At 42.7% G+C, this 23,369-nt stretch overlaps 1 protein-coding gene and 1 pseudogene across 2 annotated transcripts in view; both read left to right on the forward strand.

Annotated features, from left to right (window-relative positions):
• TAPT1 (transmembrane anterior posterior transformation 1) overlaps window positions 1-23,369 on the forward strand; it is a 1,296,801-nt gene that overhangs the window by 791,473 nt on the left and 481,959 nt on the right. The window lies entirely within an intron of this gene.
• LOC122795182 lies at window positions 16,098-16,180 on the forward strand (annotated as a pseudogene).

The following is a 23,369-nucleotide window of genomic DNA, read 5'->3' on the forward strand; positions in this document are numbered from 1 at the left end:
GTTTGGAGTCTGACATGGCTCCAGCAATTCTAACCATGTGGGTTCTGTCCTTGAGCCAGTTTGCAACCCATCTAGTGACATAGGGTTTTATATTTAAGCTGGTGAGCTTATCTATAATGCCCGAGTGAGGTGTTGTATCGAAGGCTTTGCGAGGTCCAGGTAGGCTGTGTGGACCATCTTCCCCTCATCAGTGGCCTTGGTGACTGTTTCAAAGAAATCAACCAGGTTTAAGAGGCAGGATCTGCCCTTAACAAAGCCGAACTGGGTAGGATCCAGTGTCTGTAGGTCCCCAATATCTTTATTTATGAGGTCCATGATGATCTTTCCATAGCTTTGCAGACCAAGCTAGTCAGGCTTATGGGGCAATAGTTTCCAGGATCCGTTGAGGCATCACCTTTGTGGAGAGGGACCACTGTTGTTGTACGCCACTCTTTGGGTACATATCCTGTAGTAAGGCTGAGATTGAATAGTAGTTTTATGTTTGGGTTTAGCTCTTCTTGGAGTTCATGTAAGACGCAGCCCGGGACACCGTCTGGTCCCATTGATGCTGTGTTTTTTGCTTTGGAAAGGGTGGCTCTTACCTGAGCATCTGAGATGTCAGGGAGGCAGCACTCTGCTGGGATAGATATTTTCCCTTTTGGTGGGGAGGGGGGGGGGAGTTTGCGCTGAACCTGTCAGCTAGGATGTTGGCAGTGTCTGTGGGTTTGGTGTATTTTTTGTCATTTTGGACTATTTCTGAGCATATCTGGGAATTCCCAACCAGGTTCCTAACATAACTAAAGAAAGCCTTGTGATTATCCTTAGTGTCCTGTGCAATTTTTCTCTCGAAGCTGGCCTTAAACGATTTTATGAGTGCCCGTAGTTTTTTGCTAATACTGATCAAAGATGCCTTCCCTTTTTGGGATTTTGCTCTGTCATGTAGTAGCTTCCTCCTTCTATTGTATAGTTTGTTTATGGCTGGGGTCCACCAGAGGATTGGGTCTTGGTTTTATTTGGGATTGCATGATCTATGCATTCCTGAAGGTGTTCATAGAATGCGTTTATAAAGGATTCTGGTCTGGGCCGTATTTTCTACAAGCCCGGGGGCTTTGAAGGATTCCACCTTGGTTTTGAGGAGTGTGAAATTTGCTTTAGAGAAGTTTTTCACTGTGGTTTTCTGGGCAGGGGGTGGGGTCGTGATGTGACTATCCAGTGAGATTAGTTTATGGTCTGATCTTACCAGTGAGGGATACACTTCTGGTCTGGAGCATAGAGCCCCCATGTTGGTGATGATCAGGTCCAGTTTGTTTTCCCCTCTTGTGGGAGTGGTAACAAGTTGTTCCATAGCATTTGAGTATATAAATGCTAGGAACCTTTGGGCTAGGGTGTTGGAGCTAGAGTAATGCTCCCAGTATGTGTTTGGGTAGTTGAAGTTGCCCATTATAATGGTATTTGGAGAGACCTTCATATTTTCCACTGTTCTCAGGAAGGCCGAGTGGGGTTCCTGGGTTTGGGAGGGTGGTCTGTAGCAGGCTATAAACTGGAAGGCAGTTTTACCCACTGTTAGTTGCACATGGATAGTCTCTGATGCTTTGTGCTGTGCCACCAACCTGGAGGTGTGGGTATCTTTCACGAATATTGATACTCCCCCTCCTTTTGTGGTTCGGTCCAAGTTTTGGGGCCGAAAAGCATGGTATGAGGTATAACCTGGTAGTGCTGGGGTGCTCTCAGGAGCCTTGAACCAAGTTTCTGTTACTGCACAGATATCGATGTTCTCCATGCTAAGGAGAGTTTTGAGTGCATGCATCTTGACGTTTAGACTTCTGGCATTGAGTAGCATTACTCGTAGTTTCTTATCCCTTGTGATACCTATGGAGGTGGGTTTATCTTTTGAGCCTTGCCTAAAAATGGCACTATGGGGGTGGCAAGAGCCTTTGCCAATATCCGAAAGCCCAGGGGTGACAGGTGCAAGCTGTCCCTAGCGAAGCATCGTGGCTTGTCAAGCATGTCATCCCAGGCTGACAGGCATTGGATCCCCTTTGAATGACACCAATACCTAAGCCAATTGTTGAAATTGATCATCTTGTCTTCATATTGTGGCATCATTCTTGGTGAGGGTAAGATGCTACTCAAGGTCAGGGTCATACTGGCCTGGACTACATGCTCAGAGAGCTCCTCTATGTCTCTTTTCATGTAGTCCAGGGAGGTACATCTCAGGTCATTCACACCAGCATGGACAATGACGGAGTCATATTTGTACTTGCCTTGGAGTGACCTGAGTGCTTGTGTTATGTGGCGGATCCTAGCGCCCGACATGCAGCTCACCATGACCATCTCCTTGTTCAGCCTGGTGAGCGGGACGTCAGTGTGCCTGACGATAGAGTCACCTATTACAAGTGTATCAGGTGTGTTGTTTAACCTTAAGGGCTGTGACTGTTCGGCACACTGGCTTTGTGAGCTATGTGTTGCACGTGTTTTGTTTTGGGGTAGCGGTTGCTTGGGTGTCTACTCTGGTGGTCTCTGCTGCTTAGGCAGATTTTTATTTAGAGCCTCCGAGTATGTTTTTGTGTGCTTATGTGTTTGCTGTCGTGGTAGGTCTATGTGAGACTGGAATTGTAGTGAGTGTGGTTTCCTTCTCCTCCTGACTGGTTACGCCAGTACTGAGTTGAGAGAGCTTAGCCTCCAGTTTGGCTATATGGTTGCATCTCTCACATGTGTTGGAATTTGTTGGGAGGATGAGAGGGTTATCTGTGTACATGAGGCAGTTGTAACATTGCCTCAAGATTCCCAGATTCACCAGCTGGACCGGAGAGGAGATTGACAACTGACCTTTGGACATGCTAGAATAGTATTGGGAATTCCTTTATAATTGAAAAAAAGGGCCAATGGGGAACAAGGTACTCAAGGGGAGTTTGTGAGGGTGTAGTATTTTAAATTTTTTTAGTGCTGACTTATATAATTGCTTTAGTGAGCAAGTGCCAGGCTTTAGAGTAGGAATAGGGTGTTTATTATGAGAACTAGATCAGTTCTAAGGGAAAAAGTAAAGAGCAGACTTTGTGGAGCCGAGAATGGTTTAAACCCAATTAAGCGGAGCTGCGCTATGCGCAAAATCGCGCCAAAGCAGGTTTTATACAGGGGGACTTGAAAGAGCTAGAAATTGGCCCAAAACGGCCAATAGACTACCAGATTCATGTGCTGGGAACACTTTTCCAGGGATAGATAGGCTGCTCTAAGCTTCCCACTGCCACTGGTGAACAAAGAAGCCTCCCTTTATCCAAGAAAGGAAATGGGCAACACAGGAACTTTCCAAAAGTCCAGAATACAGCAAAGCCTGTATTTGGACTACTCTAGGTCAGGAAAGACGGGAAACAAGGATAATGTTTTTGTTTTTTTTCTTTTTTGCAACAAACAGCAGGAAAATGCAATAAATATCTAACACAGGCTAGCGCACTTGAGTGTGTAGCCTCAACAGGTAAATGCAACAAACAGGACAAACTTTAAAAGTGCAGGTGCAAAAACAACTTTAAACAGTTTAAAACAGTTCAAGAAGCAGAAATACATGCAGTTTAGCTAGATTGGACAGTCACCTAGGTAGTAGTAGGAAAAAAAACACTTTTATCAGGTTAGCAGCCGCTCTTTTAGCCTCTCTGCTGCTAGCACCACTCTGCAGGACCACGAGGAGCTTGGCTGAGTAGTAACAAGCGCAAAAACCGTGCCAAATCGGGTTTTATACAGGGGACTTGAAAGAGCTAGAAACTGGCCCAAAACGGCCAATAGACTACCAGATTCTTGTGCTGGGAACACTTCTCCAGGGATAGATAGGCTGCTCTAAGCTCCCCACTGCCACTGGTCAACAAAGAAGCCTCCCTTTATCCAAGAAAGGAAATGGGCAACACAGGAACTTTCCAAAAGTCCAGAATACAGCAAAGCCTGTATTTGGACTACTCTAGGTCAGGAAAGACGGGGAACAAGGATAATTTTTTTGTTTTTTTTCTTTTTTGCAACAAACAGCAGGAAAATGCAATAAATATGTAACACGGGCTAGCGCACTGGAGTGTGTAGCCCCAACAGGTAAATGCAACAAACAGGACAAACTTTAAAAGTGCAGGTGCAAAAACAACTTTAAACAGTTTAAAACAGTTCAAGAAGCAGAAATACTTGCAGTTTAGCTAGATCGGACAGTCGCCCAGGTAGTAGCAAGAAAAAAACACTTTTATCAGCTTAGCAGTCGCTCTTTTAGCCTCTCTGCTGCTAGCACAACTCTGCAGGACCACGAGGAGCTTGGCTGAGTAGTAACAAGCGGGAAAACTGCGCCAAAGTGGGTTGTATACAGGTGGACTTGAAAGAGCTAGAAATTGGCCCAAAACAGCCAATAGACTAACAGATTCTTGTGCTGGGAACACTCCTCCAGGGATAGATAGGCTGCTCTAAGCTCCCCATTGCCATTGGTGAACAAAGAAGCCTCCCTTTATCCAAGAAAGGAAATAGGCAACACAGGAACTTTCCAAAAGTCCAGAATACAGCAAAGCCTGTATTTGGACTACTCTAGGTCAGGAAAGACGGGGAACAAGGATAATTTTTTTGTTTTTTTTCTTTTTTGCAACAAACAGCAGGAAAATGCAATAAATATGTAACACAGGCTAGCGCACTGGAGTGTGTAGCCTCAACAGATAAATGCAACAAACAGGACAAACTTTAAAAGTGCAGGTGGAAAAACAACTTTAAACAGTTTAAAACAGTTCAAGAAGCAGAAATACTTGCAGTTTAGCTAGATCGGACAGTCGCCCAGGTAGTAGCAGGAAAAAAACACTTTTATCAGCTTAGCAGTCGCTCTTTTAGCCTCTCTGCTGCTAGCACCACTCTGCAGGACCACGAGGAGCTTGGCTGAGTAGTAACAAGCGGAAAAACCGCGCCAAAGCGGGTTTTATACAGGGGACTTGAAAGAGCTAGAAATTGGCCCAAAACAGCCAATAGACTACCAGATTCTTGTGCTGGGAACACTCCTCCAGGGATAGATAGGCTGCTGTAAGCTCCCCACTGCCATTGGTGAACAAAGAAGCCTCCCTTTATCCAAGAAAGGAAATGGGCAACACAGGAACTTTCCAAAAGTCCAGAATACAGCAAAGTCTGTATTTGGGCTACTCTAGGTCAGGAAAGACGGGAAACAAGGATAATTATTTTGTTTTTTTTTTCTTTTTTGCAACAAGCAGCAGGAAAATGCAATAAATATGTAACACAGGCTAGCACACTTCAGTGTGTAGCATCAACAGGTAAATGCAACAAACAGGACAAACTTTAAATTACAAGCGCAAAAGCGCGCTAAAGCTGGCTTTAAAGCACGGGGTTAGAAGAAGATAGGAAATGGCCCAAAACGGCCAATAAGCTACAAGTCACTGGGCTGGAACCACTCCTCAAGGGACAGATAGGCTGCTCAGAGCTCCCCACTCTCACTGGTGAACAAAGAAGCTTCCTCCTATCCAAATAAGGATATGGGCAACACAGGAACTATGACACAGCCCGGAGATCAGCAATACCTGAAGACTGGACTATTCTAGTTCAGTAAAGGCGGGAAACAAGGATTTTTTTTTTTTTTTTTACAAAGTAGCAGAAATTAGGTACAGAAACACAGTAAATGCTTTAATTCGGCTAGCGCACTTTAGTGTGTAGCCTACCAGTTAAACTAAGCAAAAACAAGCTTTAAAAGTGCAAAATACTCAGAAATACAGGCAGGAATGCAATAAAATTACTTTGCAGAGCTTATTTAGTTAAAGAAACAGAGAAGTCTATGTATACAGAAAAGCAGCTAAAACACACAAACACTTCAGATGCAGTGCAACCTAGAGCACTTGAGTTGTAGCAATATTAAGGCAATTACAGTTATAATAAATGCTCTGAAATATACTCTGTATTTCCAAAATGTTTGAGAAGCACAGTCAGAACACAAGGAGATTCAGGCAAAAAAAAAATGTTTAGATAAGAGATGTCGTCTGTACCCAAGGTTTTTCTAGCAAGGGCTACCCATGTTCAGGAGAGAGGTTGGGGCAATCCCTGGCAGAAATTTACAGTTTCCCATCCAGTCGTCCAGGTTGATCTTAAACCGGGTCATGGAGGTGCTGTTCTTGATGTGGACTTAGAAGCCTATCCCAGAGGAGTGGCAACCTCTATGACACCTATCTGTCTCTCCAGCAGGTCCTGCTTATGTCACAGGCTAGATTGAGGTCCCTGGAATGGGTGACTCCAGTCCCATTTGACTTATGAATTTGCAGCATTTCCATTAGAGTTAGGTCATAGATAGCCCTGTAAACCCAAACATAAGTCACCTCTTAGTAGTCTGTATGCTACTGAGTACAGTGACAACAATTTCAGACTGTCCATAGTCGCAGTCACTGTACTCATTAAAATGTGAAATGATAGAGGAAAAGCTGATTCATGGAATCTCTGTTTTTAACCCCCCCCCCCCCAAATTTGTCAAGCGATTAAGTGCTCCTTCTGCAACTCAGAGAAAGCAAGTGATGAGGAAATATTTAAAAAGCATTGGCAGGGAGGTTCCAGAAAGAAAGCAGGACCCCCTCCCCTGAACACAAAACAGTCTTAAGTCTAAGTGAAAGAAGTTTTTTCCCCCTCCTGTTATCCATCATATGTTCACTTGTAGTTAACAGAAGCTTTCTCTCTCTCCTGTTCTGTTAGGAGAATTATTTTATTGAATGGTGTTTGTAGTGCCAAAGAAAGAAGGTTCTTGGAGACCAGTTCTGGAGCTTTCTTTTCTGAACCTGTTTGTGCTGCCCAAGTTCAAAATGTAACTTCACAATGTGTTGCCCCTTATTCCTCATTTGAGTTTTCTAGTGACCTTAGATTTATAAGTTGCAGATCATCACTTTGTTATAGATCCAGATTTCAGGCATTTCTTAAGGTTTTGTCTGGATCACATTATCAGTTCTGGGCCTTATGCTTTGAGCTATCTACTGCTCCAAGGGTGTTTTCAAGGTGACTGGCTCCTGTGATATCCTTCTGTAGACTGCACGGTATTCACATTTCTCCTTATTTAGCCAGCTTGTTTTGCAGTGTTTTTCAAAGTGTCAGCAATCTCTATGTTTGGTAAGGAATCTTTTAAACAGGCTGGGATTCCAAGAGAAAATACAGACGTCTTTTCTGACTCCTCCTTCTGACTCTTCCTTTCAGGAGTTTTTTTTCATGGAGTCTCTCACCTTTGTTCAAAGCTTTTCTTCTACAGGAAAAGTATGTCTTTATTTGGGCTTATCCCTGAGGCTTTCCAATTAGACTTCTGTCTCAGCATTGGAATTCCTCAGGATTCTGGGTCTCATGGCGTCTGTGATACTCATGATACCTATTGCAAGACACTACTTGTGAAATATCCACTGGTACCTAATATCTCTGTAGTCTTAGCATCAATGTCCTTTGATTTTTCAGGCTGCAGTTTTGGAGTTTTTGAAAAGAGAAATAATGCGTTGGAAACACAAAATTCCTCAGAATCCAGGTCTGTCATTCTCCCCTCCTGCTACAGCACATCAGTCATAACAGACACCTCAGAATTTGCTTGAAGAGCACTGTCTATGTGAATAAAATTGTAGGATCTATGGAGGAGAAAAGACGGACCAAAACACACAAACAGAAAAGAGCTGATAACTTTTATGAATCTCAAGTCTCTCAATCATTTTTTTTTTTTTTTTTTTCTCCAAACACTTTTATTGAATTATCACTTGTGCCATGGGCAAATTTATATTCATAGAAAAGTAATCAAACTATATTAACATAAACATTATATTTTGCATATATTGCTGTATATCATATAACCTAAGCAATATTACATAAATTATTAAATTCCTGCTTTTTTTTTTAAACAAGAAACATCTTTATTAAACCATCACTTACTACAAAGGCAATCATACATTTATATAAATGAAAATAAACCATACTGGCACAATCCTATTTGCAAACATTTTACATCACAAACCTTACAGACACACTCCCAGCTGCAGACATTATATATCACTTAGTTCCCAGGACATCTACAAGTGTTTACCGACAACACAACAGCAATGTGGTACATAAGGTTTCTGTAGTGGCAGTACCGTAGCCTATGAAGAGCTACTGAGGCATGATTGTTGCTAGTCAGAAAATGCTTGAGATACAAAAAAAAACCGGGGAAAAAAAAAAACTTTGGAAAATTACAAATAAATGTGGGATTGTAAAGCATTAATTACATATGTGAAACATGACAGAACAAGAAACCTAGAAAAATTGGACTTTTTTGACTTTGTTAAACTTGTAGGGGACTCTAAAGCATGTGCCCTACTTCTTGTCATTAATGGTTGGAGGAACACTTAGATGAGGGGAAGAGGAAGGAAAGAGTTTAATACAAGTAAAACAAGCATTTGTTCTTAACAGTAATATAGGTTCATAGGTTCATACTAGGCTATCCACCCTAGGGCATTTATAAGCCTAGCCAGAGTGGGTTTGGCTTTCGCCACCCATTTTAAATTAATTTTGCTATGCCCTTTTTCGAGGTTAGTATACTGTGCCTCTGTCTAACAGTGACACAGAAGTGATACCTGGGGTAAACCTACGATCTCCCATCCACTCATCAAGATTCCTCTTGAAGAGAGTCAGAGGGACTCTGCCTAACCTGGACTGGGATTTTATTCCAGAGTGAAGGGAGCCTCTGGGTTATGAATCTGTCCCTCCAGCATGTCCTATTTATTTCAGTGCTGAGGTTCAAGTCTCTCGAGCGCATAGCTCAATGGGATTTGGATTTTCTGAGGTGCAGCATGTCCATTAATTCTGGGTTGGACATGGCTTTATACTGCCAGGCACAGATCGCCTCTGAGCAGGCGGTATGCCACTGAGTAGAGCTGGAGTTTCTTTAACCGGCAGCATATGGCATCTGTTTGAGCCTTTGATCCTCTTGGTGAGGTACTTTTGGGGTCTTTCCAGTTGCTGCAGGTGTCTGGTAAGGTACATCCCAAAAGGGGCATTGTACTCAATTATGGGCCTGATGAGGGATGAGTAAAGAGGCACGATGACCTCCCCTGATCTAGATGTGAATCCCTTCATGATTAGGTGGGCTATATAAAATGTTTTTCTAACCACTTTGGCCACGTGGTTGTCAAATGAGAGATTGCTATCAACTTGGGTCCCCAGGTCCTGAATTACTTCTTCTGTACTTAATGGTTTACCACCTATGTGGTAATTTGTGGGCACTTTGTTTTTGCCAAAGGGGATGACTATACACTTTTTGGCGTTTAGCTTGAGGCCATGGCTCTGGCACCAGTTGTCTGTTTCTATGAGGCCCTTTTGTAGGATGCTTGTGTCGGCTGGAGAGTCGATTATGGCGCCCAGTTTGCAGTCATCTGCGAACTTGGTCAGCCACAGTCCTTCTGTGTTGGCCTGTACCTCCGAGAAATATATACCGAACAAGAGAGGTCCCAGGACTGAGCCTTGTGGGACGCCACTTGTAACTGGTTTGGAGTCTGACATGGCTCCAGCAATTCTAACCATGTGGGTTCTGTCCTTGAGCCAGTTTGCAACCCATCTAGTGACATAGGGGTTTATATTTAAGCTGGTGAGCTTATCTATAATGCCCGAGTGGGGTATTGTATCGAAGGCTTTGTGAGGTCCAGGTAGGCTGTGTGGACCACCTTCCTCTCGTCAATGGCCTTGGTGACTGTTTCAAAGAAATCAACCAGGTTTAAGAGGCAGGATCTGCCCTTAAGCCGAACTGGGTAGGATCCAGTGTCTGTAGGTCCCCAATATCTTTATTTATGAGGTCCATGATGATCCTTTCCATAGCTTTGCAGACCAAGCTAGTCAGGCTTATGGGGCAGTAGTTTCCAGGATCTGTTGAGGCACCACCTTTGTGGAGAGGGACCACTGTTGCTGCACACCACTCTTTGGGTACATATCCTGTAGTAAGGCTGAGATTGAACAGTAGTTTTATGTTTGGGTTTAGCTCTTCTTGGAGTTCATATAGGACGCAGCCCGAGACACCATCTGATCCCATTGGTGCTGTGTTTTTTGCTTTGGAAAGGGCGACTCTTACCTGAGCATCTGAGATGTCAGGGGGGCAGCACTCTGCTGGGATAGATATTTGCCCTTTTGGTGGGGGGGGGAGAAGTTTGCACTGAACTTGTCAGCTAGGATGTTGGCAATGTCTGTGGGTTTGGTGTATTTTTTGTCATTTTGGACTAATTCCGAGCATATCTGGGAATTCCTACCCAGGTTCCTAACATAACTAAAGAAAGCCTTGTGATTATCCTTAGTGTCCTGAGCATTTTTTCTCTCGAAGCTGGCCTTAGACGATTTTATGAGTGCCCGTAGTTTTTTGCTAATACTGATCAGAGATGCCTTCCCTTTTTGGGATTTTGCTCTATCATGTAGTAGCTTCCTCCTTCTATTGTATAGTTTGTTTATGGCTGGGGTCCACCAGACAAGACGCCTGCCTTTGGAGGATTGGGTCCATGCATTCCTGAAGGTGTTCATAGAATGTGTTTATAAAGGATTCTGCGGTCTGGGTCGTATTTTCCACAGGCCTGGGGGCTTTGAAGGATTCCACCTCGGTCTTGAGGAGTGTGAAATTTGCTTTAGAGAAGTTTTTCTGGGCAGGGGGTGAGCCCCCATGTTGGTGATGATCAGGTCCAGTATGTTTTCCCCTCTTGTGGGAGTGGTAACAAGTTGTTCCATAGCATTTGAGTTTATAAATTCTAGGAACCTTTGGGCTAGGATGTTGGAGCTAGAGTAATGCTCCCAGTCTATGTTTGGGTAGTTGAAGTTGCCCAATATAATGGTGTTTGGAGAGACCTTCATATTTTCCAGTGTTCTCAGGAAGGCCGAGTGGGGTTCCTGGGTTTGGGAGGGTGGTCTGTAGCAGGCTATAAACTGGAAGGCAGTTTTACCCACTGTTAGTTGCACATGGATAGTCTCTGATGCTTCGTGCTGTGCCACCAACCTGGAGGTGTGGGTATCTTTGACATATATTGATACTCCCCCTCCTTTTGTGGTTCGGTCCAAGTTTTGGGGCCGAAAAGCATGGTATGAGGTATAACCTGGTAGTGCTGGGGTGCTCTCGGGAGCCTTGAACTAGGTTTCTGTTACTGCACAGATATCGATGTCCTCCATGCTAAGGAGAGTTTCGAGTGCGTGCATCTTGAGGTTTAGACTTCTGGCGTTGAGTAGCATTACTCTTAGTTTCTTATCCCTTGTGATACCTATGGAGGTGGGTTTGTCTTTTGAGCCTTGCCTAAAAAAGGCACTATGGGGGTGGCAAGAGCCATTGCCAATATCCGAAAGCCCAGGGTGACAGGTGCAAGCCGTCCTTAGCGAAGCATCGTGGCTTGTCGAGCATGTCATCCCAGGCTGACAGGCATTGGATCCCCTTTGAATGACACCAATACTTAAGCCAATTGTTGAAATTGATCATCTTGTCTTCATACTGTGGCATCATTCTTGGTGAGGGTAAGATGCTACTCAAGGTCAGGGTCATACCGGCCTGGGCTACATGCTCAGAGAGCTCCTCTATGTCTCTTTTCATGTAGTCCAGGTAGAATGCCTCAGGTCATTTACACCAGCATGGACAATGACTGAGTCATATTTGTACTTGCCTTGGAGTGACCTGAGTGCTTGTGTTATGTGGCGGATCCTAGTGCCCGACAGGCAGCTCACCGTGACCTTCTCCTTGTTCAGCCTGTGAGTGGGACGTCAGTGTGCCTGACGATAGAGTCACCTATTACAAGTGTATCAGGTGTGTTGTTTAGCCTTAAGGGCTGTGACTGTTCGGCACACCGGCTTTGTGAGCTATGTGTTGCACGTGTTTTGTTTTGGGTTAGCGGTTGCTTGGGTGTCTGCTTTGGAGGTCTCTGCTGCTTAGGCAGATTTTTATTTAGAGCCTCCTAGTATGTTTTTGTGTGTTTATGTGTTTTGTTTGCTGTCGTGGTAGGTCTATGTGAGACTGGAATTGTAGTGAGTGTGGTTTCCTTCTCCTCTTGACTGGTTATGCCAGTACTGAGTTGAGAGAGCTTAGCCTCCAGTTTGGCTATATGGTTGCATCTCTCACATGTGTTGGAATTTGTTGGGAGGAGGAGGAGAGGGTTGTCTGTGTACATGAGGCAGTTGTAACATTGCCTCAAGATTCCCAGATTCACCAGCTGGACCGGAGAGGAGATTGACAACTGACCTTTGGACATGCTAGAATAGTATTGGGAATTCCTTTATAATTGAAAAAAGGGCCAATGGGGAACAAGGTACTCAAGTGGAGTTTGTGAGGGTGTAGTGCTTTTAATTTTTTAGTGCTGACTTATATAATTGCTTTAGTGAGCAAGTGCCAGGCTTTAGAGTAGGAATAGTGTGTTTATTATGAGAACTAGATCAGTTCTAAGGGAAAAAGTGAAGAGCAGACTTTGTGGAGCCGAGAATGATTTAAACCCAATTAAGCGGAGCTGCCCGATGCTATGCTATGCGCAAAATCGTGCAAAGCCGCGCCAAAGCGGGTTTTATAGAGGGGGACTTGAAAGAGCTAGAAATTGGCCCAAAACGGCCAATAGACTACCAGATTCTTGTGCTGGGAACACTCCTCCAGGGATAGATAGGCTGCTCTAAGCTTCCCACTGCCACTGGTGAACAAAGAAGCCTCCCTTTATCCAAGAAGGGAAATGGGCAACACAGGAACTTTCCAAAAGTCCAGAATACAGCAAAGCCGGTATTTGTACTACTTTAGGTCAGGAAATACGGGAAACAAGGATAATTTATTTTTTCTTTTTTGCAACAAACAGCAGGAAAATGCAATAAATATGTAACGCAGCCCAGCACACTTGAGTGTGTAGCCTCAACAGGTATATGCAACAAACAGGACAAATTTTAAAAGTGCAGGTGCAAAAACAACTTTAAACAGTTTAAAACAGTTCAAGAAGCAGAAATACTTGCAGTTTAGCTAGATCAGACAGTCGCCCAGGTAGTAGCAGGAAAAAAAAACACTTTTATCAGGTTAGCAGTCGCTCTTTTAGCCTCTCTGCTGCTAGCACCACTCTGCATGACCACGAGGAGCTTGGCTGAGTAGTAACAAGCGCAAAAAACGAGCCAAAGCGGGTTTTATACAGGGGGACTTGAAAGAGCTAGAAATTGGCCCAAAACGGCCAATAGACTGCCAGATTCTTGTGCTGGGAACACTCCTCCAGGCTGCTCTAAGCTTCCCACTGCCACTGGTGAACAAAGAAGCCTCCCTTTATCCAAGAAAGGAAATGGGCAACACAGGAACTTTCCAAAAGTCCAGAATACAGCAAAGCCTGTATTTGGACTACTCTAGGTCAGGATAGACGGGAAACAAGGATAATTTTTTTTTTTTTCTTTTTTGCAACAAACAGCAGGAAAATGCAATAAATATGTAACACAGGCTAGCGCACTTGAATGTGTAGCCTCAATAGGTAAATGCAACAAACAGGACAAACTTTAAATTACAAGCGCAAAAGCGCGCTAAAGCTGGCTTTAAAGCAGGGGGTTAGAAAGAGATAGGAAATGGCCCAAAACGGCCAGTAAGCTACAAGTCACTGGGCTGGAACCACTCCTCAAGGGGCAGATAGGCTGCTCAGAGCTCCCCACTCTCACTGGTGAACAAAGAAGCTTCCTCCTATCCAAATAAGTATATGGGCAACACAGGAACTATGACACAGCCCAGAGATCAGCAGTACCTGAAGACTGGACTATTCTAGTTCAGTAAAGGCGGGAAACAAGGATATTTTTTTTTTTTTTTTTTTTTTTTTTACAAAGTAGCAGAAATTAGGTACAGAAACACAGTAAATGCTTTAATTTGGCTAGCGCACTTTAGTGTGTAGCCTACCAGTTAAACTAAGCAAAAACAAACTTTAAAAGTGGAAAAAACTCAGAAATACAGGCAGGAATGCAATAAAACAACTTTGCAGAGCTTATTTAGTTAAAGAAACAGAGAAGTCTATATATACAGAAAAGCAGCTAAAACACACAAACACTTTAAATGCAGTGCAACCTAGAGCACTTGAGTTGTAGCAATATTAAGGCAATTACAGTTATAATAAATGCTCTGAAATATACTCTATATTTCCAAAATGTTTGAGAAGCACAGTCAGAACACAAGGAGATTCAGGCAAAAAAAAAATGTTTAGATAAGAGATGTCGTTTGTACCCAAGGTTTTTCTAGCAAGGACTACCCATGTTCAGGAGAGAGGCTGGGGCAATCCCTGGCAGAAATTTACAGTTTCCCATCCAGTCGTCCAGGTTGCTGTTAAACCGGGTCATGGAGGTGCTCTTCTTGATATGGACTAGAAGCCTATCCCAGAGGAGTGGCAACCTCTGAGAGACCTATCTGTCTCTCCAGCAGGTGCTGTTTGTCACAGGCTAGATTGAGGTTCCTGGAATGGGTGACTCCAGTCCCATTTGACATATGAATTTGCAGCATTTCCATTAGATTTGGGTCAGAGATAGCCTTGTAAACCCAGACATAAGTCACCTCTTAGTAGTCTATATGCTACTGAGTACAGTGACAACAGTTTCAGACTGTCCATAGTTGCAGTCACTGTACTCATTAAAATGTGAAATGATAGAGGAAAAGCTGATTCATGGAATCTCTGTTTTTAACCCCCCCCCCCAAATTTGTCAAGCGATTCAGTGCTCCTTCTGCAACTCAGAGAAAGCAACTGATGAGGAAATGTTTAAAAAGCATTGGCAGGGAGGTTCCAGAAAGAAAGCAGGACCCCCTCCCCTGAACACAAAACAGTCTTAAGTCTGAGTGAAAGAAGTTTTTCCCCCTCCTGTTATCCATCATATGTTCACTTGTAGTTAACAGAAGCTTTCTCTCTCTCCTGTTCTGTTAGGAGAATTATTTTATTGAATGGTGTTTGTAGTGCCAAAGAAAGAAGGTTCTTGGAGACCAGTTCTGGAGCTTTCTTTTCTGAAACTGTTTGTGATGCTGCCCAAGTTCAAAATGTAGTTTCACAATGTGTTGCCCCTTATTCCTCATTTGAGTTTTCAGTGACCTTAGATTTATAAGTTGCAGATCATCACTTTGTTATAGATCCAGATTTCAGACATTTCGTAAGGTTTTGTCTGGATCACATTATCAGTTTTGTGCCTTATGCTTTGAGCTATCTACTGCTCCAAGGGTGTTTTCAAGGTAACTGGCTTCTGTAGACTGCACGATATTCACATTTTTCCTTATTTAGCCAGCTTGTTTTTGCAGTGTTTTTCAAAGTGTCAGCAATCTCTATGTTTGGTAAGGGATCTTTAAACAGGCTGGGATTCCAAGAGAAAATACAGACGTCTTTTCTGACTCCTCCTTCCAGGAGTTTTTTTATCTTGGAGTGTCTCTTGAACACCTTTGTTCAAAGAGCTTTTCTTCTACAGGAAAAGTATGTCTTTATTTGGGCCTATCCCTGAGGCTTTCCACTTAGACTTCTGTCTCAGCACTGGAATTCCTCAGGATTCTGGGTCTCATTTGATTTTTCAGGCTGCAGTTTTGGAGTTTTTGAAAAGAGAAATATTGCGTTGGAAACACAAAATTCCTCAGAATCCAGGTCTGTCATTCTCCCCTCCTGCTACAGCACATCAGTCATAACAGACACCTCAGAATTTGCTTGAAAAGCACTGTCTATGTGAATAAAATTGTAGGATCTTTGGAGGAGAAAAGACGGACCAAAACACACAAACAGAAAAGAGCTGATAACTTTTATGAATCTCAAGTCTCTCAATCATCTTTTTTTTTTTCTCCAAACACCTTTATTGAATTATCACTTGTGCCATGAGCAAATTTATATTCATAGAAAAGTAATCAAACTATATTAACATAAACATTATATTTTACATATATTGCTGTATATCATATAACCTAAGCAATATTACATAAATTATTAAATTCCTGCTTTTTTTTAAAACAAGAAACATCTTTATTAAACCATCACTTACTACAAAGGCAATCATACATTTATATAAATGAAAATAAACCATACTGACGCAATCCTAGTTGCAAACATTTTACATCACAAACCATACAGACACACTCCCAGTTGCAAACATTATATATCACTTAGTTCCCAGGACTTCTACAAGTGTTTACCGACAACACAACAGAAATGTGGTACATAAGGTTTGTGTAGTGGCAGTACCATAGCCTATGAAGAGCTACTGAGGCATGATTGTTGCTAGTTGAAAACTTTGCCCAGTAAGCAAGGGAGACCAAGATCTTACCCTCAGTGCAGACTGGCCATAGTAGCCTGAAATGTCACTTCTCAGCACAATCTCACTATACAGGCATCTTGCATATCGTCAGAGCAAAACTGTGGCAGATAAGCAGAGCAGGACCAGGACTAACCCTCACGAATGGAAACTGAGTCAGATAGTCTTCCAAGACTTAATCCAGCCATGGGAAACACCTCAAATAGATCTTTTTGTGTCTACTTATTAGAATCAGTTGACATAATTCTGATTCAGGACTTCATGTAAGAAGGCTTGGAAGATGGTTGCTTTTTTCCCCTTAGACAGGAATGTTCCACTATGTATTTCAACCTTTTCCTCTAATATGCAGGGTTGTTCTGAAGATTCACAAGGATTCCCCAAAGATCAGAATGGTGATTCCCTTCTGGACCAGGCAGCAGTGATTCTCCCTTTTGTTAATGACCAGGGGCAATTTCAACAAGCTTCTTCACAGACTGATTTTACTCACACAACACCAAAGGTGTTTGATGCATCCTGACCCCCCAAACATCTATAAATGACTGCTTGAATGATAGAGTTTTACCTTTTAGGCACCTGTTTCTTTGAGGAGGTGTAGTAGATATTAAAGGAGACAAGAAACCTGTTAATAGACAATCATAAATTAGCAAATGGAAAAAGTTTCTAGTTTGTGCCAAGAAAGAAACCAGCACCCATTCAGAGATGATGTTTGTCTGGTTCTTTATTTGTGTGAGTTACTATCCTATGACCTTTCTTACTCCTCATTCATGATTCACTTGTCAACGTTTGCAGCATGTGTGCCCACAGATCCCCCTCTTTTAATGCACGCTTGTATAAAAATGTTTTTGAAAAGGGTGTTGCATATAAGGCATCCTAGAAAATGAGAGGCTCTTCCCAAGGATCTTAATTTTGTGTTAGAAAAACTAACTCTTGCTCAATTTGAACCAACTCATCAGGCTGATTTGAGGTTCTTGACATGGAAAACAGTCTTACTTATTGCTCTGACCTCTGTAGGAAGACTTAAGTTGCAAGCTCTTATAGTGGATCATCCTTATCTCATTTTCCTTAAAGATGTGATTTCTATAAGAACTAATCCTTCATTTATGCTTAAAGTGGTATCAGAGTGTACCTTAAGCCAAGCTATCCATCATTCTCTTCTTTACACAACCTAAAAATAAGGGAGAAAGATTGCTCCATACCTTGGATGTCTACAGACAACTCTGGTACTATCTTGACAAAACAAACTATTTTAGATCTTCTGATCAGTTATTAATTTCTTATGAAGGTGAGAAGAAAAGGACATCCTATGTCAAAACAGCCTTTCCATATAATTGACTCATGCTATTTCCTTTTGTTACACCCACTACAACAAAACTATTCCAAGAAGGAGCAAGGCTAGTTCTACCAAGGCCTTGGCTTTATCTCTTGCTTTTTGGAAAGGGTTGGATTCTAGAAGTAGCAACATGGTCATCTGTGCATGCATACATTTACAAAGCACTATAAATGAGATTCCTTCTCCAGGTCTAGCACAGGCTTTGCTTAGGACCATTCTCTAGAGGCTTCTGTCCCCTCAACCTTCTTCCTCCCAGTCAAAATCTAAGCTAGGGTAGTCTACCTATATAGTTAGGCTGCTGCAGCAGCAGTGATCCTTATGAAGAACATAGTAAAGTTGTATGAGTAAATTTATCTTAACAGTAGATGCTGAATGATCTCAGTAGCAGCTCCCTCCATCCACCTTATTTTTTTTAATTTTTTTAATGCCAGGGTGTGGACATTTATTTTTATTTCCCCATCACTATCCATCTCAAGGCTTTAGCCTCCCTCCATCAATCTGTTGGCATAACTCATCTTGAGCTGACAAACAGTTTGGTCACATGGAAGGTGCCCTATCGCTTTGGAAGCTGGCTGGCTGTTATATCCTTAGCAGGATATAACCCATATAGCTTAGGGTACTGCAAGAGTTATCATTTGAACATTTGGTTTGATGAGTTTACTTACAGAACTGTACTGTTACTGTACATCAGTACTTTACAGCTATGTTTTATACTAAAAAAAAAACAGTTCTGACTTGTTTAAGTACTGGAGTCTTTCTCCCAAACTTAGCTTTAACTATCTGCAGTATTATTTTGTGTTTCTGTCAAAAAGCATGTCAACTAAAACTGTAATAAAATGCTTAATACTATTTTGGGGCTTTTCTCCTTGGGCCTCTGCTGAAAATGGGCTTCTGCTCAGACGGACTACCCTGATTAACAAATGGAAATAAAATAAAACTTCAACTATGCTCCTTTGTTTCCTTTATGTAAATATAGGAATTGAGCCTTTCTTAGCTGCATCTTGACTTGATATTCCTTTATTAAATCATTACTGTATATCAGTCTGGTTAAGTTAATAATGTAGGGGTAACATCCCATAGATAAAGAATGCCAAAATTGGTAGAGAACTCAGCAGTCTATTGTTATAGCGTAGCCTTCTGTGAGGGTCACTGTAACAGTCAATGATTACCCTTGGATTACTTCTCCACTTCCATACTTTATCCAAGTTTGCTCTATGTAAGGAATCTTAAGGATCTGGATCCTTATGAACATATGAATGGAGACATTGTCTTGCACCAGCATTCTGCAGATCCATGTCGGGTACAAGAGACTTCCCTATTGCTAGCAGCATCACACCAAGTTTTCCAAGTTTTTGCTCATTGCTTCCTAGACTTTGCAATCTTCTGCAGCTTCAGAGTTGTTTTGTCTGTGTAATGTCATATGCCACTCTGTCATTATTTTCTACAAAGCTTTGCCAGTCTTACCAAAATAAAATGTTAGGTTTTATTTTTTCCTATGTCTTCAAGCGTGTAAGTACCAAAATCTTGTGGTATCACTTGGAAAGGCAACCAGAAACACCCAAAATGATGAGGTGAAGAGCAAAACATAGGATTCAAGCATTAAAAGCACAAGCATTTAAAAATAGCAGCCTTCTTTTCTTTGCAGATGCTTTACCATTTGTGACTGTGTTTAATGTGTTTTTTTCAGAGTTGCTTTGATTATTTGTACAGCTTCGTCTTGCTTTACCTGTAGTAGCACTTAAATGCTATTGAAAAATGAATATTTCTGCTCTGTGTCATTTTGATTAGTTGAAAAAGGTTTTATTCTCAAGCTGTGTGAAAGCTTCATATAACAGAATTTATTTAATGTTTTTTCAGCTTATTTGCAAAAGATTTTATTCATTCATTCATTCTTCCATCGTTTACTGACCAGGTTAGTCCCACTTGGCTAGTGGCCTGTTGCAGGGGGAGACCGAGATTCCTGACTGGGTGAGAGCTCTATGACCGAATCATTCCCATCTGGGGGGCTTTATCAATCATTTGCTCCCCGGGAAGGTAAGAGTAAGACATTATGGAGTAAACCAGATGCTGGCCCCATAGAGGTCCCTGTATCATCCCACCTAATCCTTCCCCACTAGACTACTTGCAGACTTTAGAATGTCTGCATATGCACACACACATGGCATACAAGTCGTACATGCTCCCATGCATGCCTGTTTCCCTGACTCAAGTAGTCACAACAGTTCATCCAGAGTGAGCCTGCTCATCCACTTCCTCAAGCAATCATCCACCCACCCATAGGTATCACTAATGTAACAGGCCTTGCTGCCACCTTCTCTCCAAGATGGGCAAGCTGGCTTTGACTGCTCAAGTCCAGCCATCTTCACCCAGCCCCTGCAGTACCCATGCAGTTAGTTGGACACTGATCATCCATGGTTGTACACTGATCATCATCCCTTTGTTACTATGGGAATGATTGCACTTTGTCTTGTAGCTTTTTTCCATGACAACAACATTTTGAGATTTATGTTCATTTCTTGTTACAACAGTTTTGAATTTTGTTGATGATCTTTGTGTTTCACTGTTGCAGTCATTACGTTTGGGTCATCTGCTTGCAGGTAGCCCTTCGGCCTGATTAACAAAGTCTTGGGTCCTGCGTCGGTTGCTGTCCCTTATTCCATGACGTCAGGTCGTCACGGGTATAAAACGTGCAGCCAATGCCATTACATCAGTCTTTCTTGCCGTGCGGTGCCCGAAGCAGAAACAGTTCGCAATTGCCGGTCGTCCGACTCCTGAAATTTTCGCTTTCAAGTTTCAGAACCGAAGTCTTCAACTAAAGCTAAGTACCCGGTTGGGGAAACTTTTTCTTGCTCCTTACCGATGTCAGTAAAAGTTAATAATTGCATTATTTGTGGAAAGCAAATACCTCATAAAGATTTTCATTCATAGTTATTCCTTGCCTAGGCCCTGACCATGACGTACCTTCCTGTCGGTTTTGTGCTTTATTTAATCAGCGCATTGTCCATCGTTGGTATATTTTCACCTCTAAATATTTCGGTTCTCGGTTTAATTATCCAGAAATGTCGTCGGTTAGCCATCTGACTACTGGGATTCTGAAAAAACGTAAAGATAAAGACAGAGAGAGGCCGCCGAGGTCCAAAACCGCCGACAACACTTCTCCTAAGCCAGTCGCCAGTTCGCCGGTATTAGTGAGGCGCTTTCGCAGCCCCTGATACCTGCTACTTCTGATTTGCAGGCCTCTACTGAGACCCATTTGGAGTTTGGTATGCTGCGAGATGCTTCAACTATGGAACCCGCGGATGTCTTTGCCTTGGATGGGTCCGGAGCCTCTGTGCAGGCACCGGCTTCTGAGGGTGTAGTCAGGCCTACGGACTTGCATATTAAACTGACGCCTCCCTCTTTACTTAGGCCTAAATCTCGAACCAAGCCTAAAAAGCCGATGCCCAGACCACATGCTCAGGCCTCTATGCCTATAAAACAAATGATAAAAATGACTGTAGATCTAATAACTCTAATCAGGGGTAGCCAACCCCCCCCCCCCCTTCTAAGAGGCCTAGGACTGAAGTTGATTATGAATCTTCTGATCAGGATTCTTTTTTTTTCTGTTTTTTCTGATGATCTGGATTTGCCCTTATCTACTTATGAAGAGTCTGATGCAGATGACTCCTTTCCCTCTGCTTTCCCTCCTGAGGATTTTTCTTTTCGGGAAACCTTACATACTCTAAGGGAGCATTTCCACTGGGAAAGCCAGGATTTTTCTGATTCAAAAAAGAGGCTTAGGGATTTCCTTCTCCTACCTCAGCAAAGGCCTTTAGCTATTCCTCCTGTACTAGACATTGTTGATGATGCTTTTTTAGAGTCTAGTTTGGCCCCTGATTCCTAGCCTCCTGCTCCCAGAAAACCTGACCGATACTACAGGGTCCCTGAATCCCACAAGTTCCTTTTTAAAAATCCTACTGCAGATCCAGGGACTATTTCACAAGGGCCCAAGGGCATTAAGGCTTCTACTGCTAAAAGTCCTACCCCTTCTGATAGAGAGTCCAGGGTGCTGGATAGATGGAGTATGAAGGTTTACACTTCTGCAACCTTGGCCATTAGGGCTTTAAACTGCCAGTTTCATATGTTAAAGTATCAGCAACATGATATTGGACTGCTTAAACAGAAAATTATGTTGATTCCTGGCTGTGTGGAAAGTAAAGAATTGCAGGATTTAATGCATTCTGCTGAACAAGTTGGAAAACATACTTTGCAGTGTGGTTTTGATTCATTAGTGGCCTCTTGCAAGGCTGCTGTTAGTGGGTCTGTGCTCAGAAGGCATGTTTGGCTTAAGGAGCAATCTTTGGCTGATCATGTTAAAGCTAAATTGTTGGATGCTCCCTTAAATCAGGACTGCATGTTTGGCAATAAGGCTGAGGAAATTCTTAAAAAGATGGAAGATAAAGCTAAATCTATGCAAACTGTTAAAGATTTCTTACAAGTTCAGTCTCCTAGATTTGGTAGGCACTGGCCCTCTAAGAATTGGTAATTTCCAGCCCCTTCCAGGTCTTCTCAAGCCAAACCCTGACACAGCAGATACCCCAGGGGACACACAGGACTATGCAGTGGGGGGGGGGCTCCACTTCCAAATCTGGGAGTAATAAGACATCCCCCTATGGTAAACTGTCTCAATGACTTCCTTTTACAAATTCCAAGCACTTATCAACTGGCTGCCACCTTGAGGGGAAAGATTGCTCTTCATGCAAAGAATTGAGAACTCATTACCCAGGACAAATGGGTTCTAAATATAGTGTCCCAGGGATACAGATTTCACTTCCACACGTTGCAGACACCAAGCGGGTGGCCGGATGGACCTACCCCCAAATCAGTGGGCAGAGGCTCAAAAACAAGTACTTTCTCTCTTAAGCATGGGGGCTATTCAACTGGTCCCAGAAGAGGAAAAAGGACAAGGCTTTTATTCGAGACTTTTCCTGGTACCCAGAAAAGACAACTCATGGCATCCTATCCTGGACCTGTCTACTCTAAACACATTTTTGGAGATTCCAAAATTCAAGATGCTGACTCTTCACCAATTACTTCCTATGCTAGGCAAAGATGCCTGGTTGGCAACACTAGATTTAAAAGAAGCATAGTTGAACATCCCAATCAGGGAATCTTGCAGAAGATACCTATGCTTGAAAGCAGGCTACACGCACTGTCAGTTCTCTGCACTGCCCTTTGGCTTATCTACTGCGCCCAGGGTATTCACAAAGTGCCTTGCTCCAGTTATTGCATTTTGCAGGCAAAGAAATATTCAAATACACCCATACTTAGACGATTGTCTAATTCAGGCAGAAAGCCAGGACATACTTTTGAATCATCTGGTCTTTGTTCAAAGGGTTCTAACTTGTCTGGGGTACACCATAAACGAAAAGAAGTCACACCTGGTACCCTGACAGCAAATTATATTCCTGGGAGCAAGCTTGAATTCAGCTTCCCAGATGGCTTATCTCACGCCAGAGAAACAAATTAATTTGACAACCTACTTCAAACAAGTGGCCACAAAAACCCTGCTATCTGCAAGACAAATACTGCAAGCTTTGAGGTTCATGGCCTTCTGCATTCTTCTAATTCCACATGCAAGACTGCATGTGAGGAAACTACAGTGGTATCTAAAAAGCCTATGGTGTCAACATTCTCAGGATCTAGAAGTAAGGATTCCTGTCATACCTTGCCTATGCCTAGAGTTCCTTTGGTGGGCAGAGGCCTGCCACCAAAACAAGGGACTACCTTTCACACCACCCCTTGCCGCACAAAACCTAACAACAGAAGCATCAGACTATGCATGGGGGGGCTCACCTGGCAGGGAAGTGCA

Source organism: Protopterus annectens, chromosome 2.part1 (genome assembly GCF_019279795.1).
Source record: "Protopterus annectens isolate FY-2018-M chromosome 2.part1, PAN1.0, whole genome shotgun sequence".
Lineage (NCBI taxonomy): Eukaryota > Metazoa > Chordata > Ceratodontiformes > Protopteridae > Protopterus > Protopterus annectens.